Source organism: Sinocyclocheilus rhinocerous, unplaced genomic scaffold, assembly GCF_001515625.1.
Source record: "Sinocyclocheilus rhinocerous isolate Xijiao unplaced genomic scaffold, SAMN03320098_v1.1 scaffold3102, whole genome shotgun sequence".
Taxonomy (NCBI): Eukaryota; Metazoa; Chordata; class Actinopteri; order Cypriniformes; family Cyprinidae; genus Sinocyclocheilus; species Sinocyclocheilus rhinocerous.
The window spans coordinates 286599-305533 of record NW_015654111.1 but is presented as its reverse complement, the minus strand read 5'-3'; the positions used below and the strand labels follow the sequence as shown (position 1 = coordinate 305533).

General features: G+C 35.4%; 1 pseudogene; it reads left to right on the top strand.

Moving 5' to 3' along the window:
* The window catches only part of LOC107716967 (gamma-aminobutyric acid receptor subunit gamma-3-like), a 118450-nt pseudogene that overhangs the window by 53219 nt on the left and 46296 nt on the right, over positions 1-18935 (top strand).

Sequence of the window (18935 nt, the reverse complement as noted above, 5' to 3'; positions counted from 1 at the left end):
TCATTGATTTTCATCAAATGCTGACACACAGCTCTTTCTCCATTTCCATGGATATCAGTTCATTTGCAAAAAAAGCTTGAGGGAGAACATTAAGGGCAAGTATTAAACCATCAGATTCAGAGCATATCAGACTCTTACATGCCTCATTCTTGCTTTTCCCTTCTTGTCAGAGCATAATAGTGATTTTAATGCAATTATTCAAATAACAAAAGCTTTCACCACAGTGGAGTGCTGTGACCTCGCAGTGCACCTGAAGTCATAAGAACTACATGACTGACTGATGTGAATTGAATTAAACATGGCATCATGACACTGTTCCTGAGTATGACGCTATATAATTGGTAAAATGGTAAAAAATACCCCTTTGAACATTTTGTTCTTGCCACTCTATTTTAGCTCTTTGTGTGCTTAAGACTGTAAACTATGGTCTCTTTCAAAGGAATACTAATTGAAAATCTGGACACATGACATGACAGGCAGTTGTTCTGTCCTTTTAGGGGGGGAAACACATACATTCTCTCTCGCTCTCTCTCTCTCTCTCTCTGTAAAATTAAATATTTATATTTAAATATGATATTATATAATTTAAGTCTATTTTAAAAAAATGTCTTACATTTGCATAATACCTTTTAAAATATAAAAAGAAAAGTCATAAATTACTGAGGCCTGTGGGCACAATGTATTTATGAATGGGCAATCTCTTGGGGATACTAATGCTAATCAGGACCCCAACAGGAAGTAAACATTTTCGAGCCTGTAAGTTTGAACAAGGTTTTTTTTTTACCTCCCATTCTTAATTAAATGTGTAATGTTTATGTGGAACTACTTCCATGTTCATGGATTCGGTTTTGCAGAGTGATGCTTCATTACTAAGCATAAACAAAGTTTTTACTTATTTGTGTGGAGATGCTTGCGGGAGTCTTAACTGTTGGAAACGATGTGTCAAAATAGATTAATACCTATTATAAACAGTTGCCTGCAGTGTGACTTGCTAAACTACATCCAAAACTTTGAACAGCATTTATCATTGTGCATTTTAATTACTGGTTATTTTTATGACCTCATATTATTATGTTGACATTAAACATGGAATAGTTGCTTTTTTGGAAATTAATTTGTCACACTGCAGGATCATTGAAAAGAAGTAATGAAGGCAAAAAATGAATGATATTAATTTGCCTTTGTCAGCTACCCATTGTGATTTTTGCATAATTCATTGATTTTTGAGTTGCGCATTAGTTTACAAACTACAGATAATGGCCAGGATCCCTACATGTGTTTTCAATCACTTTTGATGCCAGAAGGAAGGCATTATGTAATTAAATAGAAAATATAAAGAGCATGCTAATATTTTTTGTTGTTGTTGTCAATATTATGACAGAATAGCTTTATTGGATTCTCATAAATGTTGTCAGTGGTGAGGAAACCGGACAAATTTATGATAGCTTGTAAAAAATTGCTTCTTTTGTAAGTTCTTAATTATCTTCTGTGGAAAGTGACCGTATTCCACCGTATTCCAAAATTCCACATATTTTGGGGAAAAAATCGAATATTCTTTTAACCAATAATTTGATGAAATTTTCCCTTACTAACTACAGACAGTGGCACTGACTTACTTTAAAAGTTTAATGTATAGACAAATATCCAAATAATCACCTGCATATGTCATCTGTGGGCACACACTGAATATTAGTTTGTTTTTTTGTTTTTTTCCACTGCACTTGCTTTGCTTTAATATCAATACAAATGTGGGCTGTTAGTTGCAGCTGTACGATGACTCTGAACATGAGCAGCGCTTAACAAAACACCATTTTCATTCCACAAGCATATGAATGCACCTAGTACGCAACAAGCCTTCAAAACTCTTCATAATTCAGTTCACTTCATTACACCGTAAACCATGCAATGATTATTGCGATCCAGGGTCAGTGTATAATTACTTTTATTAATTAGCTGTGCCACAGATGTGTTTTCTGTTTTAACCCAGCAGACCGTTTGACTTCCACCTACACATCCAGTGGTTGACTGTTGCACTGATCGACACAACCAAGAGATATGTGTCTTTACTGATACAGGAATAAAAGGCGAGATGCTGGTCTCTATATAGATGTCCCTGTTTTCAAAATGTATTGATCACTATGGGAGCTTTTCATCACTCTTATGCACTCTCTGCGCTTCTTTGTGTGACAAATTGGCCTGCTTATCACACAAGACATTTTCCCTCATGAATCAAATTGTCCATTATCTATCACCAGCCCTCATCATCTCCCATTCGAATGCTGATGCAGAGACACCCCTAGTCATGCAAATCACATTGGTACATTGCAAAACTACTTGGTACGTATACACAGTTAGTTCCACTGCAGGTGAGTGCTTTCTAATGAAAGTATATAAGAAAGTATGTACACTGATAATTTAAAATGCTTTTTGTCATTCTGACAGATAAACAACAACAAAAAATATGCCTAATTTGTTGTTTCCCTATATTAGAGATATTCCCACACGAAAGGAGTCTCGTAGGTATTAGAATTGAAGAAAAGGACACAAAATACAGTTTTTAAGCGCCCCTGCAAAAATAGACAGAGAGAGACGTGTAAATGAGGATTTGAGGAGAGAAACCTGCAAATCCAAGTATATAGTTCAGTGGAATAATGTATCCGATATTGTTCATTATACAGTACAACAATGAGTTATGGTCCTCTTTTTACTCTTTGTATTGCTTTTCTGTGATGGTGGTGTTCCAGACCAGAGTGTGGAAGTGGAGCAGGTTGTTTTGTGATTTTTGCTTGTATTGAGGAGTTGTCTGTTTCTCTCACTTCACATTTACATTTATTAATTTAGCAGACACTCTTATCCAAAGTGGCTTACAAATGAGAATAATAAAGCAGAAGCAATTAATTCGACACAGACAATACAAGTTGTGCTACCTTACCAAATTACTTACCAATATTGGTTAATTATATTGACCACAGTGTCTGTTGTCTTGTTCACATTGCGAAAGCAGAATACAAAAGAAAGCCAAGAATGTGCTTTAATTATGGATAAAAATGGAGCACGGTGGAAAATTTGCAAATGCAGACTGTAAAAGGATGTGTAATGAATAGTAGTAGTGCTGACTCCATAATTATTGTGTACATATTTGTACAGTATGTGGATAAGGAAAACACATTAGCATTTATATATTTGTCAAATTTGGTCAGAACCCGTTTTTTAATTAGTTTTTAGTAATCTTGTTGTGTTTTTGAAATTTTTTGATAATTTTTTTTTATAACACTTTTCATTTCAATTTTAGTTATCCAAAGTGGCTTACAAATGAGAATAATAAAGCAGAAGCAATTAATTCGACACAGACAATACAAGTTGTGCTACCTTACCAAATTACTTACCAATATTGGTTAATTATATTGACCACAGTGTCTGTTGTCTTGTTCACATTGCGAAAGCAGAATACAAAAGAAAGCCAAGAATGTGCTTTAATTATGGATAAAAATGGAGCACGGTGGAAAATTTGCAAATGCAGACTGTAAAAGGATGTGTAATGAATAGTAGTAGTGCTGACTCCATAATTATTGTGTACATATTTGTACAGTATGTGGATAAGGAAAACACATTAGCATTTATATATTTGTCAAATTTGGTCAGAACCCGTTTTTTAATTCGTTTTTAGTAATCTTGTTGTGTTTTTGAAATTTTTTGATAATTTTTTTTAATAACACTTTTCATTTCAATTTTAGTCAAATTTTCCAAACTTTTATAGGGTATGTACCTAACGCTTACTAACATCTCAAAAAAGAAAAGAAAAAAACCCACTTTCAATAATGTTCTGAAAGTGGCTAAACAAACCAGGTGAGTTCGCTGGAAAATCACTGAACTGTGCTGAAGAAAGTAGGTCATTAATCTAGAACTGAACACGCAAAATACAGGATATGAAATAGAAGCATCTCTCTCAGGGCAGCAGAGCTCACTTTATCTCAGGTGTGGGATTAATATACACACCACTGTTATAGAGCAGCAAAGGATGCATACATTAACAGATTTTCACACCTGGCTATTTCAGTACATTTCGGGTTGAGAAGGTCGTGAGAAATGTTCCCATGGGGGTCCTCTCGGCAGGCTTAGCTGCAGTTAGCTGTTTCAGCAAAATTGTCCCAGAAACTTTTTCCTACATGTTTAGAAGCAAAGTTGGTGAAGTCTGACAGTTAACCTGCAGTGTGACTAGGCCTGGGCGATAAAAAGGTATCAATATTTATCGACGGTACACCTTCTTCAATAAAAACGGTTTAAACTTTTAGAAAACACGTCACGAATTTGTGGAGGTTTATTCCTTTTCACTGCGTCTCTTATGTTTTTAAATGCAATCTGCGTGATGGGCAATTCGGCTCTTTGTATTAATCAATGCATAAATACATGATGCTGTTTTGTTCATAATTGTTTATGCAATTTACGAAATTATATTTGATTTATATGCGTTAATTTAGAAGTAATGCAGGGTTTTTTTATAGACATTTATTTCCTTGCGTTGACAATTTGAATGTGTTGCATTATTTTGCTCATTACGCCCTCCTGTGGCCTCGGGAGACAAGACAAAAGTTTCCTTCAGACCTATTTAATCTGCATATAAAACATTAGAAATACTCCATAATTATTGTGTACATATTTGTACAGTATGTGGATAAGGAAAACACATTAGCATTTATATATTTGTCAAATTTGGTCAGAACCCGTTTTTTAATTCGTTTTTAGTAATCTTGTTGTGTTTTTGAAATTTTTTGATAATTTTTTTTAATAACACTTTTCATTTCAATTTTAGTCAAATTTTCCAAACTTTTATAGGGTATGTACCTAACGCTTACTAACATCTCAAAAAAGAAAAGAAAAAAACCCACTTTCAATAATGTTCTGAAAGTGGCTAAACAAACCAGGTGAGTTCGCTGGAAAATCACTGAACTGTGCTGAAGAAAGTAGGTCATTAATCTAGAACTGAACACGCAAAATACAGGATATGAAATAGAAGCATCTCTCTCAGGGCAGCAGAGCTCACTTTATCTCAGGTGTGGGATTAATATACACACCACTGTTATAGAGCAGCAAAGGATGCATACATTAACAGATTTTCACACCTGGCTATTTCAGTACATTTCGGGTTGAGAAGGTCGTGAGAAATGTTCCCATGGGGGTCCTCTCGGCAGGCTTAGCTGCAGTTAGCTGTTTCAGCAAAATTGTCCCAGAAACTTTTTCCTACATGTTTAGAAGCAAAGTTGGTGAAGTCTGACAGTTAACCTGCAGTGTGACTAGGCCTGGGCGATAAAAAGGTATCAATATTTATCGACGGTACACCTTCTTCAATAACGATATAAAAATTGTTCGATATAGTGCACGATATAATTTGTTGTTTGTCTCAATAAATTGGGTTAATTTAAAAATACAGAGGTTAAATTTAAAAAAAAAATTCTATTGCTCTTTGTTTTAAAAAAGGTTATAAAAAATAGTTATATAGTTGTATAAGTTCAGCTTTCATTTACATGTAGACTATGTGGTTTATTTATATTTATATATTTATAGCTCTCTGGAATACTTGACTCTGACCGGTTGATCGTGCCAATCTACGGTCTGATTTGTCCTTGGCATCCAATTTCCTGCACAATACTACTGTAGTTCCATATCTTTTTTCTCAAGTATTAAAATTATTTTAACTTGGCATTATTTCATGTTCATTTAATAATGTATTTGGTAAGTTGCCATTTGATAAACATGGTCATTAAGAAAAAAAAAAGATGATACCCTTCAAGATCACTCTGTCTGGGCTTATTTTGCAGGATTGACCATTTGACTGTACTGTATTATTTCTGTCATTCCAAGCCGTTTTAAATTTTATTTACTCAGGAAACCATACTAGGCTGTCACATTTTTTGAAGGATGAAGAAACTCCATCTTGCTGCTCCTGTAATCCTTCTTTGATTGTTAAGACATTTTATTGAACTGCTTTTAAAGTTGCCAGACAGCAGTTTGTTCAGAAGTCTCCCCAAAGGATGTTTAGTAAAGTGTCAACAGGAAAACAGAATTTTATCTCAAAGACACATAAACACATTATATGTATTTTATCTTTATATATGTAAATTATTTATCCAGTGCTTCTTTTCTTTTAAATATGTTTACTCACTTTTTAAGCTGATTTTACCCAGTTCTCGCCATGCATATTAGCCTTAGATGCTGACATGACATTAAAAAAACCAGAGCAGAGAGCATAGAAAATGCTGTGGCTACAAACGAAAGTCACTGGAATATTTTGAAGACATGGGATCTGCGTTTTCTGATTTTTACAACAGCAAAACTATTTGTGCATGTGCCGTTGTCTGGTTAACCTTGTGTGCCCCCAATTTCATTTCAGATTAAACACACTCAATTTTTGTGGTCACTGCCATTCTCCTATTTAATTTCCTCCTGAACAATGCAGTGAGGAGGGGAATGAGTGCCTTTTGTATGTAATCTGCCACTGTAGTAAATCAGTTAATTACGGGAAACTATCAAAGAGCACGGGACATGACGATGGGAAAGTGAGATGCAGGACCAGAACATTCCTCTGTAGATGAAATTCCTGTTCTTTTTCACTGCATTCCAAAAGTATTCAGGCCATTCACTCACAATATTAGGATTTATTACATTTATTTATTAATCTAATTCTGTGTTCACAAAGACAGACCAGATAAATGTGTTGGGGAGCAGCTAAAAGTGAATGAAAAAGTGACTCTACTAACTTAACTTCTGTCAGGACCACTATCGTCAAAGATGATTGACAATTAGCATACAGTTTGGATTGGCGGTATGGTTCCGTTCTGGGCAAGAACTCCCTGCGCATCCATGCAGCCTAGCATGGATGAGAGCAAGGAGAGCAGCGATAACCCCCCCAGGGTAAACAGAACAGAACCAACAAATGCATTGCAGATATCGTTAAAGTTCAATAATGTTAAGTACACATTTTAGAATTAGTCTGATTCAAAAGAGAATCCGAAGGCTGAATCCTGACTGACAGAGGAGGAGCTGGGGATGGAGGAGGGTAATTAGCTATTGAGCAATGCGAAAACTGCTGATAATACTGAGGGACCTTATATATGAATGCTTAGATAGGTGTCGTATTCCCATAGGTTGATGGGGATCAGCTGAGAGTCAGCTGATGCGAGCTTGACTAACGTGACCTGCCAGAACTAACGCTACGCTAGATTTTTTAGTGTAGCTTTTTCAGCAACATTTTCCAAGTTGCTTGACAAAATGTTTCATCACTTTTTAATGTCAACCTGCACTGCGCACACAACTGCACAGCCGAATGACCCAAGGCACTTTTCAGACCCTCTCTCCTAAACGGTCCTCTCTCTCATATGTAGCCTTAAGAGTCTGATTCATTCAAGTGAATCATTCATTTAATGAACCAATCGACAAACAATTCACAGATTCAAGTCCCTGCACTGCTTTTTAGGTGGTTTTTACAGCAAAATACTTCTGTTCATTTATTTCTTTTAATCTAAGTTATATAAGTTAAATGTAGTTTAGTTTATTGTTGAATTTAGTGTACATTTAATGAAGTTTAATTCAGACAGCAATCACCATAATTAAGTTCATTTAAACATATTTATTTATTTTTGCTACGGAAATACTGTACAGTTGTGATTAAATTATAAATATAATTATTATAAGTATACTTAATAAGATATTTTTCCCTTGAAGTGCTAGTAACTTGTGTAGTTAACTTCTTTGTATATTGTCTGTCATTTTACTGTATTAAACAGTTAGTAGCTACCCTGACATAATTACAGGCTTTAGGTTGCATCATAAATTATAATGGCAGCTTAATAAATTGAGTTTTTTAATATGTTTGACGAGCTCACTGATGATTTAATGGTCTGTTAATGATAAACCACCTCCAGAGTGTGTATAGCTGTGTGCGTTCTTGTTGTGGTATTTGGATGTCATTCATGATATGATCTTTTTAATAAAAGTGTGACTCTCTCACTTAAGGTTAGTAGTGACCTTTTTGCTTATCTAACGCTAAATTAATCTAACACAAATACAAACATTTCAACACACTTCTTGCATGAATAGAACACATTAACTAGCTTTATATAGACTAGATTAAAGTGTATTAGTCTGTCAGGATGCATCATAAAGAGCAGGAATGTGATGTTAGGGCAAATGTGTTAATTTATATGTGGCTTTAGGGTACTTATGAGTTTAACAGCATGGCACAGAGGTACGATACAATTTGTGTATATGAAATCTGCAGGGTGATCTTTAGCTATCTGAAAGATGAAGAAGAAAGCGGCATAGAATGTTTAGATTGAGTTCATAACTTTGCCTCTAGCTTGGAGCCGTAACCTATTTAGCTATTTCAGTAAGGCTGGAAAACCCTGTAGTTCCCATCAATAAAATAACCCTGGAGTGTCTGTAATGAGGGCAGCAGAACATGGCTCCTGCTCTGCCAGTGAACATATGCAGCCCTCTTTCAGGGGCCGAAGTTGACCCTGCAGACTTCTGTGGCATAATCATGAGCACTGCCAACATTTCTCCACAAGTCAGCACACTTATCTGTCACTTGGACTGGGTAGGCTAAGATGATCAGAGAAAACTGCCACTTTTCATGCCTGCTAGAGACCATCACGGCCTCTATTTCTTTTTGGAGAGGGTGTGAAATGGAGGGTTTGAGTTTTGAAGTACCAGGTAAGCACCTGAGTTAGATGGTAAGTTTGAACACTGAGAGGGAAGAAATTATGGAATGAAGAGAGGGGCGGAGGGAGAAAGCGAGGGAGGAAAGAAGAGGTGGAAAGGTGAGTGCTTGAGACTGGTACGGACAGAGGAGAAAGCGACGCAGAGAATGTGAATGAGCGTGTGTAAGAGCGAGCCCTTTGCAGCCTGAAATGAAGACGGGCACAGTTTTTGTTTTATCCAGCTTTATTTACACAGTGAAACTTCTGACATGTTTGGTGTTATATATTTCATATTCATATCATCTTGTTATATATTTGTTATAAGTTGCACTGAGTAAATTCAGCTGAATGGTAAGTTTGAACACTGAGAGGGAAGAAATTATGGAATGAAGAGAGGGGCGGAGGGAGAAAGAGAGGGAGGAAAGAAGAGGTGGAAAGGTGAGTGCTTGAGACTGGTACGGACAGAGGAGAAAGCGACGCAGAGAATGTGAATGAGCGTGTGTAAGAGCGAGTAGAAGCTGAGGGGAGGTTAGACAGGAAGGGAATGGAATGAGAAGAGTATATATGGAGGACAGAGGGAGGGGTGAAAAATGAATTGGAGTTAAAAGCAGTGTAAGCACTTTTTCGCTTCACTGGAAAGTACATGAATCTGAAAGGAGTTTTCTCCAATAGGGAATTCCTAGTGAAACTGACTTTCTTTTGGAGCACTTTTCACCACTACTTTGTGTCTGCTCCAAGTCTTATGTAAATTGCACTGAGTAAATTCAGCTGAATAAAACAAAAAATGTGTCCGTCTTCATTTCAGGCTGCAAAGCAACAAAATGTGAAAATTTTAAGGGGGATTTAGTTTCTTTTCTATACCCACTGTATTTGAAGAATATCCTGGACACAAATCAATATAATGAAAGTGAATGAGGACTGGGACTTTCAAGCTCCAAAAAGACACAAAAAAGCACCATAAAAGTGGTTATTTTGACTCGTGTGCTATATTCAAAATGTTTTGAAACCATACAATAGCTTTATGACAAAAAGCAAAAAAAAAAAAGTTAAAAAGTAGCAATCTCTGATTCATGAATTAATTGTTCTTTTGAATGTGATCATTTGAAAGTTCACAAAACTAATGATTTATTCACAAATCAGACAGACAGATCAGACAAATGTCCTACAATTCAGTATTTTCCTCACATCTTATGACTAGTAGGACTTGTAATATAGCGCATGTGTCATTTGGACCACTTTTATGGTTCTTGTATTGTGCTTTTGCAATCTTTTTGAAGCTTGAAAGCTCCCAATTGATTGTAAAGGTTTCATATGAGAGTGAGCAACGATAACAGGACTTTCATTGTTGGGCGAACTATCCTTTTAAAACATGAACAGAGGAAAACAGACTTGTTTCTGAAATTCAAAATGTTCACAAGGTCATCCTACTTTCTTTTAAGTGGTTAAAAATCTAATATAGAACAGTTCACAGACATTTCTTTAACTAGAGACTTTCACTGGGAGGTAAATTCTCAGAGTTTCAATGAGGACATAAACAGCAAATTCCATTATTAGGCCATAGGGGATTCTAAGTGTTAATTAGCATTGTCTCAAGAGGATGAAAAGTGCCTGTTTTTCTTCAAGAGGATAATGTCTTTGAGGGACTCCACATGATATAAATTGGTTGTGGCAGTTATTATCTGCACATAGAGACAAAAGGCACTATTGCACTAATCCAACACAATTATTTTAAAACCATGCTTAGTCAAACTAACAAGTGCAACACCTTCGCCAGCAAGAGCCATTGCTCATTTTAATCCATACTTCTGTTGATAATGCTGTCAACATTGTGAGGAAATGTTACATATTATATTAGCACTGGTTTTCTGTGGTTTAAAGTTACCACTTTACAGGTTTGTTGACTCTGTAATATAAATACGGTTCCTTAGAGCCCATGGTGTCCTCAGGAGACATTGTACAGATCTGCAGCTCAGTTGGAAACAGAACTTTTCCACTGATTAATCTAAAGAATTTACTCAAACCTCCCGAGAATACATTGTTATTTCCTTAACTCATTTCTCAGGCACAGAAGTTGCTGAATAAATGAATACAAATGTCTTTATGTTGTGTTTAATGGAATGTATGTTACTTACTTTGTAATACTAAGTTTGCAATGTTAAGATGAGCTAAATGTTAGTAATAGTTTCTATATGTCTGTCTGTTTTCAGAATTACAAATATATAAAATACCATATATGCTGGTAGGAAAAACAGACACATCTTGCATAACTGCATCTTTAGGAACATAAAATAACTCATTGAAGCTGTGCTCACAATAACACTAGGAAATATTTGGGTAATTGGGTGGATAACATGTATATTTAATTAAATGGGAAACTGCAGTACAAAAGTACAGTTCCTTTCAGAGTTTGTGCTTTGAGAATGTAATCTTTATTCTTTTCTTTCGGTATCTAGAAGAGTACTCTATTTTTAAGATAGCTTGCCATCATAGTGGATAAATGCCAATCATGTTGGGTCTTTGAGTTTGCTTTGAGTTGAGATTATTCTATTGAAACTCTCTCTCTTTTTTTTTTTTAGATCTGCATAAAGATAATGTAATATCTCAGTACAAAATATAACACTGATCTCTGCAATGTGTGAACTAGCATCATTCAACTTTGCATTCACTTTTTGGTTTTATATATACTATATATACTTTTATATATTCACTTTTTATGTATATATATATATATATATATATATATATGATACGATAAATCAGTATTAAATGATCATTGAATCAGTGGCATTGAATCAGTATTAAATTATTATTATTAAATTAGGTTAGGGGGTTCTGTTTTTTTCCGTTTAAATTTTTCTGGACTCCTTTTTAATGGTTAAATTTAATTTTATTAATCAAAAAGCATGTCTAATTTATTAAAATCATGAAACTTAAAAAATTGAACATAAATTTATTAAAAGTTTAACAAAATTTACATGTTTAGGGCCCTATGAAATGTTTTATTTTTTCCAAACTTATGTTTTATTGTTACCAAATTCTGTATTTTAACATGTCTAATTATTTGAAAGCATAAAAACGAGTTTAATTTATTATTACAATAGCCTAATGATTTTTCCTCAGAAATTCTGTGTTGTGTATTTACATTTTTAAGGCATAAAACAGTAATTAAAGTTATCTTTTAATTAATGAAAATTAAACACATTTTATTTTTTGAAAAATAAAAGGGATTTAATATTACAATTAAAACATTGAATAAATATTGTATGATTATTCCTTAAAAATAAGGTTTTCATTTTAGTAGTAGCCTATTACATACATTCTACTGAACAATAGTAATATATTTCTGCCCCAATGTCTTCTAGTTAAACCGAACTTTTATTTTGACGGGTTGCCGTGAATACCTTTACATTTCTGTGTGTATATGATATGAGGATAGTTTTACTCAAATGAAACGGTCAAATGCTCATGAAGTGACTCTCAGAGCAGTTCTGGAAATTGTTGTTCATGTATTAATGTCCTCATTTAGTGAGATGGCAGACGCTAAAATCACCGCAAGCGTCACTAGCGCTTCAGTACAAGTGGTAAACAAAACCACACGTCTGCGCCATTCATTAACACAGAGACACGAATAATTAATATTTAAATAGTCGTTTTGCGGCTTAATATTTACAAATACTAGTGGGAGTGAGAGAGTGCTCACTTGTGAGTGTGTGTGTGTGTGTGGGCGCGCGTATCGGGGCGGAACTCCGCTGTGCGCGATACAGAGAGCACGACCATAAAGTAGAGACCGAAATGACATGCCATCGTGTAAATATGATAAATAACATAAGGCTATTTAGTTTGTTTAATAAAAGAACAAGGTATAGACCTGTTCTATCGGAAAGGTAACTTTAAATGACTTCTGTTGTGATATGGCGCTATGGAGAAAATATAATTAAATAAAATTAACTTGACCTTCAAAGGGGGGGGGGACACTGTAAGGTATGTATGTATATAAAATACTTTAAAAAGATTTTGTTCATTGAATGTACATACTATTAATTAATTACATGAAGGATGGTAACACAGAATAGCATATCCTAATAAAATTGGCACCAAACAATAAACATTTTTTCTGTGCTCCCAAGCAACACTTTGGACCACCTCAGACCTGGACTCCCCGCGGTGCCGCTCCCCTGTGGTCGTGTCATGGCTAAATGCCATATTCATTTAATGCTGCTTCATCCCATCCCTCTGGACATGAACATTCCAGAGCTTGCAAAACTCTGCCTTGGCCTGTTTTATCATTCATTCAACAGGCCTTTATTTATATATTCTCTTTCTCAGATGATAAATGGCACAAGGAATTTAATTAGAGCTATGGGAGGAGAAGGGGCCTGATGAATCTCACACACAAATCAAAGATGAAAGTGTGTGTGTATGTGTGTGTGTGTGTGTGTGTGTGTGTGTGGGACAGAGGAGCAGGGATATGTCATTACCACAGATGGCGTGATGTGCCTGTCCGGCATGGTGGAATTAACCCACTCATTCTGATCTCAACAGCTGAGGGAGCCACTCTGCTCAGTGCTCAGGGAAATCACTAATCTGTATGCAGGTCATTTGTGGACACGACAGGAACCGAAGCAGAAAATGATTCCTTACTCACAAGAGCCTGGGCCAGACAATTTACTGTAATGAATGATATTCCTACTAGTCCTTCAGAAATTACGTATGAAAATATTCACTCTGAAATACTTCCAGAGAATATTTTTGAATGAAGCTTGATGGAGATGGTTACACCGGTGCAACAAATGTCCCTTGAGGTTACAACACTTTATTGGCAAAGCCAGGGTGGTTATGTATTTTGGATAACAGTTAAGAATACCTATGTTAACAATACTGAAACTGTGGTCATTTATGATAAAAAATTATTGGACCTTATGGGACTAGCCAAAAATGAAGCCATTCTGATGCCCACTTAAAAGAAGAGTTCACACAAAAATGAAAATGAAAGTTCAGCCATTTTTTTTTCTCACCCGGATGCCATTCCAAACCTTGTATGCTGTTTATACACAGCAATAGTAGATCTATAGCAATAGTAGCTGTTCTTACTGAAATGCAATTGTACAACAATGGTTATTATCCTTTGAATCAACCTCTACAACAAAGCCAGCAGCTAATGAATGTGTTGGCATACAACCACTGACATAAATGTGTCTGTCAGGACCTCTAAAGAAAGGGAAAATTAGTTGTTTCATTTCTTATTCATTAAATTAGTCTTCCCGTTGCAGTGTACCACAAAGCAAGAACCTTGATTTTATATGCATTCTCCACACATTACCATTTCTACAGCAGTCCTGATGGATTATCCAAACAAAAACAAGTCTGATGGAGTCAAACTATGGCAGACTGTTAATAACAAAATTATTTCAATGGAAACTCACAAACTGCCAAACCTGCTGAGTAAATATGCGACCTAGTAAGGTATGCAAGGGCTTGCCTTGCGATAAGGACATCCAGTGGGACACAAACAAACATGTTGCTACATTCCACCATCCATTTTGCAATGGCATACTGCATGTTTACACACGTATACATCATAGTACAGTAACTTTGTTTTGTATTTGATATACAGTATTTTTATTGTGTGTGTCGTGTTTACTAATGTTTTGGCGATTCCTTGTTTATCACACCAGTAAAGCTTCTTCAGTGAATCTCTCCCACATCGGCATCAGCTTTGTGATTTAGAGTGCACACTCAATACTGTAAAACATTCGGGTTTTTATTCAGCGTTTGATGCTTGCCCGCAGCTTTGAAGCAGCACTCCAAAACCTAATTAATATAACAGATTGTCTAGCAGCACACAGACTGTGACAGTCTGGAAGTCTCAAACAACAAGAAAATGTTTGCACTCATTTCGTTATATGGGATCATTCATAATCTTTCTCGTCAAAAGAGCAAAGTTAATGCTTAATTTTACTTTGTGGCTTATAAAATGGCAACAGTTTGTCTTTAGGCATCTTTGAACCAACAGACTCTCCCTCTATTGTTTACCATCTGTGCAGTGTTTTTGTCCAGATGTAACAATAGTTCTGCTTATTCTGACGCTCAACACATTTTCACTTGGATGGCGATTAGACCTGAAGTGATGTTCTTTTCTGCCTACCTCTGAACTCCCTTTGGCTTCTAGAACAAAAGGTCACAATTATGGCCTGACGGCTCTCATGCCCACTGACTTGTGATAAATGAGACTGGTATTATAATGAAGAGACCCACCTTTGGGGAGAGATAGCAAAAGGTCAAATGACTGTCAGGCCGTTGCAGGTACGTGGGGTTGGAGGGTGACAAGCTCCATTAATTATGAAGTGGGACAATCAGTTTAGATTGGAGGAGGAGCCACTAAGACAAGTTTTCAAAGTTTTTGATGTCAAGGTCCCCTAAATATAATAATCCACCCCATTCATAAAATATAATGGAATATAGACTCATATTTTTGCAATGCAAATGCATTTTGATGAATATAACCTCATTTGTACTATGTATGAAATAGTAACTATGTTAATTAAAACGCGTGTTGTTTGCAAAATAAAATAATTAGCTGTCCTAACATTGTCCTAAAGCCAAAAACACTTGTATTAAGTTGGCAGTGTATCTTTTTTCTACCAACTCTTAGAGCAATGTCAGATTATAAACCCGAAGAGAATCATTTTATAGCACTTTTCTCAATAAATACTGTTCCAAAGCAGTTTTACAGATAATAGTGCCTTACAGCCCCCAGTGAACAAACTGAAGGCAACAAAGGTGAAGAGAAACTCTCTCGAAAGATACAGTAGAAATACAAACTCTTTTTTAAAAGTATGTACATTGCATGTTCAGAGAAATAAGAAATGTCTTTTAATAGAATACAATAATAATCTCATGATTATTTTCTTTAAAAAATTTGAATGAAATATAACAAAAAATATTAAATATCAAAATATTAACATTATTGTGAATGTTTATTTATTTATTTATTGGGTAACACTTTATTTTAAGGTGTCCTTGTTACATATGTCACATGTACTTACTATTATAACAACAATTAATTATGCATAATTACATGCAAGTAACCCTAAGCCAAACCATAATCATAACCCTAACCTTATAGTCAGTACACGTAGTTAATTAATATTACTCAGTACTTAAATGTATAATTGCACTGTAAAGGACACCTTAAAATAAAGTGTAACAATTTATTGCATTTTTATTTACCTTTTTTTCTGTAAACCCCAACACCCCCCTCAACACACACACACACACACACACCATCTTTTTACCCCTTGGGGGTCTGCTGACCCCAGTTTGAAAGCATTAAGAAATTCAGAGCTCTTTTTGAATGTATTCAAACAAATATAAAGTCATCCCTTTGAGTTTGGTATACAATACGGTGACATTTTAAGGAAGTCTGTGTCATGCAGTGCACAGATGCCCACATTTATCTTGCTCGTGGATCATTTACTGAGTTAGCGCAGGTCACATTGATCAGTTCTGTGTGGAGGTTTGTGCAGACTTTAGTGGGGTCAGTGCACTTAAAGGCTGGCTGGTTGAAACGGCTAAAGTAAATTAGCTGGACGTTTATAGGGCTGGATTCAGACATCAAAGCTGGAATAGATAATGAGGCCATTAGTCTTCCTACCTCAAATCACTCCAAAGAAGACAGGTCTTTTTCACATACACATGCTGATGTATAGGCACAAATTTTGTTTGGACTGTTCCCACAGATTAGTTCTAATTGTAGCAAATGTTTGAAATGGAAACTGATTCTTAGCTATTTATGCACCATTTCAGATGCAGTGACTCTTACACCTCAGAGACCCTGTCAAACTTCTGCATTCAAGTTCTGTCAGAAATTCTGCTTTATGGTTATATTTACCAATATATAACCCAGGAAACATTTACACCTAAATAACATTCGGTGAGACTTCATATTAAATGCATATCCTCCATTAGGTGAACCCCATTATCAGCATTCGCTCTGACAGTAAAAAACAAAAAATAAATAAATGACCTCCAGGGATTTTTTTCCCCCAAGCATAAGATTCAATGTACCATAATTAATGTATTAATGGTATAATCTGATTTCAAAATTACCCCTTTTTGGAGGCTAATTCAGACTGTAATGACAAAGAGCATTAATGAAACAGCTGTTGAGCTTTTAACAAACTCTGGCCTCACTCGCTTTTTGTTTAATTGTTGTTGCTTCGTCCCTTTCAGCTGTGTTAAAAGGATCTGTCCTCTAAATGTCTCTTGCACATTAAATCAAGACCTCCTGCCCTCCAAACACACTACTTAAAATATATGATATGAAATATGGCTGTTAACCATAATGTGATAAGCATTTTTCCTCACAGGTTGCATGGGTCAGATAGAATATTTAATCATGTATGTAAGTATCCAGCAGCCTTCGGGGGCATCTGTACAACTGCTAGGATGGCTTACAGTATAAAGCCAAAGAATTCCCTGAAAGTTTGCGGACCATGAGGTGTGATTATGTGTCTCTCCCCATATTCCCGTGCTGCCAGCTTCTACAGTGCCAGAACCTCATAATCCTTGTTAAAGTATCTCAAAGCTGACTTTGACCTCCATCCAAACCACAGTGGGATCGACGGCACTCCATCACTGAATACTGAATAATTCTGGCATTAATTTAAGGGCTGATTCTATGAATTGTGGCTGCTGCTGTAAGGCTCTGTGGAAACTCATCAGAACTGTTTAGGAATAAATCACAGTGGAATTGTGTTAAGAGTGCTAAAGAAGACCAAATTAAGGCCAGGATTTATTATAATGGGTTATATATTAAATATCAATAAACAATAATAGCTACACCGGTATTTATGGTTCAGAAGTGACCGCTATTCTAGCTACACCTTGTTGATACATTATTTTTTCCCCCCCCACAGGAGTACCAGATTGACATAATTTTTGCGCAAACGTGGACGGACAGCCGGCTCAGATATAACAGCACTATGAAAATTTTGACTTTGAACAGTAATATGGTTGGACTCATTTGGCTACCGGACACAATCTTCAGAAATTCCAAGAATGCAGATTCACATTGGATTACTACACCAAATCAGCTCCTTAGAATATGGAACGATGGGAAAATACTTTACACTTTGAGGTAAGCCATTTTTAAATAAATGTTATTTATGGTGTTTTTTTTTTGTTGTTTTTTTTACTATTTTATAAATATCAGTTGCTTTCTATAATTGTGGCACTTGAGCACACAGAATGTGCACAATTATTTTCTTAGACACTTGAAATAAAAAATCACGAAGCATTTCCTTGACTCTGAAATATGAAACTGAAACGATTTTCAGTGTCTTTGCTGAAAATGTTTTTATTCACTACTTTTCATCATTGCAAGCTAAAAAGTCAAAATAGCAAAATTTTGTTGCTGAACACAAACTACTGTCAATCTTGTCTATTCAAATAAGAATCACCCCGACAAGACCACCAGAAGACAACAAGTAAGTTTTTAAGACCCACAAGCTTTTGACAAGGTCATAACAACACTGTATGAAAGGTACAAGAGAAAAACTATTTTCAAAACAGAATGTAACAGTGGATCAGTGTCAGTGGTCTAATTTCAAGTTTCTTGCAGCAGAAAAGTATTATTTTTTTTATTAATAATACTTAATAAAAAAAAGTATTATTTTGTCAATTTTGTTTAATCTGTACCATAGAAGCTGAATACATTAGATTATTTATAAAATATATAAATAAATATATTTTAAAAAAATATATATATATATATGTAAAATATATATTATTGTATGCATTGAAAATTATACTTTGTATGTCTAAAGGAAACTGTAAGGAGTAAAAAGTACATAGTATTAAGCATATTTTACCTATGTATGTCTAAATATGTCTAAAAATACCATTCTGTGGCCTGCAGAGAATTACCAGAGAATAGAATTTTGACTTGTTCCTCAGTTTGTAAAAAATAAAATAACATGTGTTTAAAGTAATGCACTTGCAGTGGAGACCCAACAGGCAAGATAGCTGGAGGGAAATGTCAAGATGTTTGTGGTTGTTCTCTTAAAATTTTTTCAAGTTCCCTTTCGATACTACACTCGTACTGCGTTTTGCTAGACGCATATGGGAAAAAGCCTTTTTTTCTCCTGAACTGAAGCCTTTTTTCATTCACGCAGTGAGACTGCACGGCCATTGGTTTGTGCAGTGTATTAAAAACGAACCAATGGCTAGGCAGCGGAG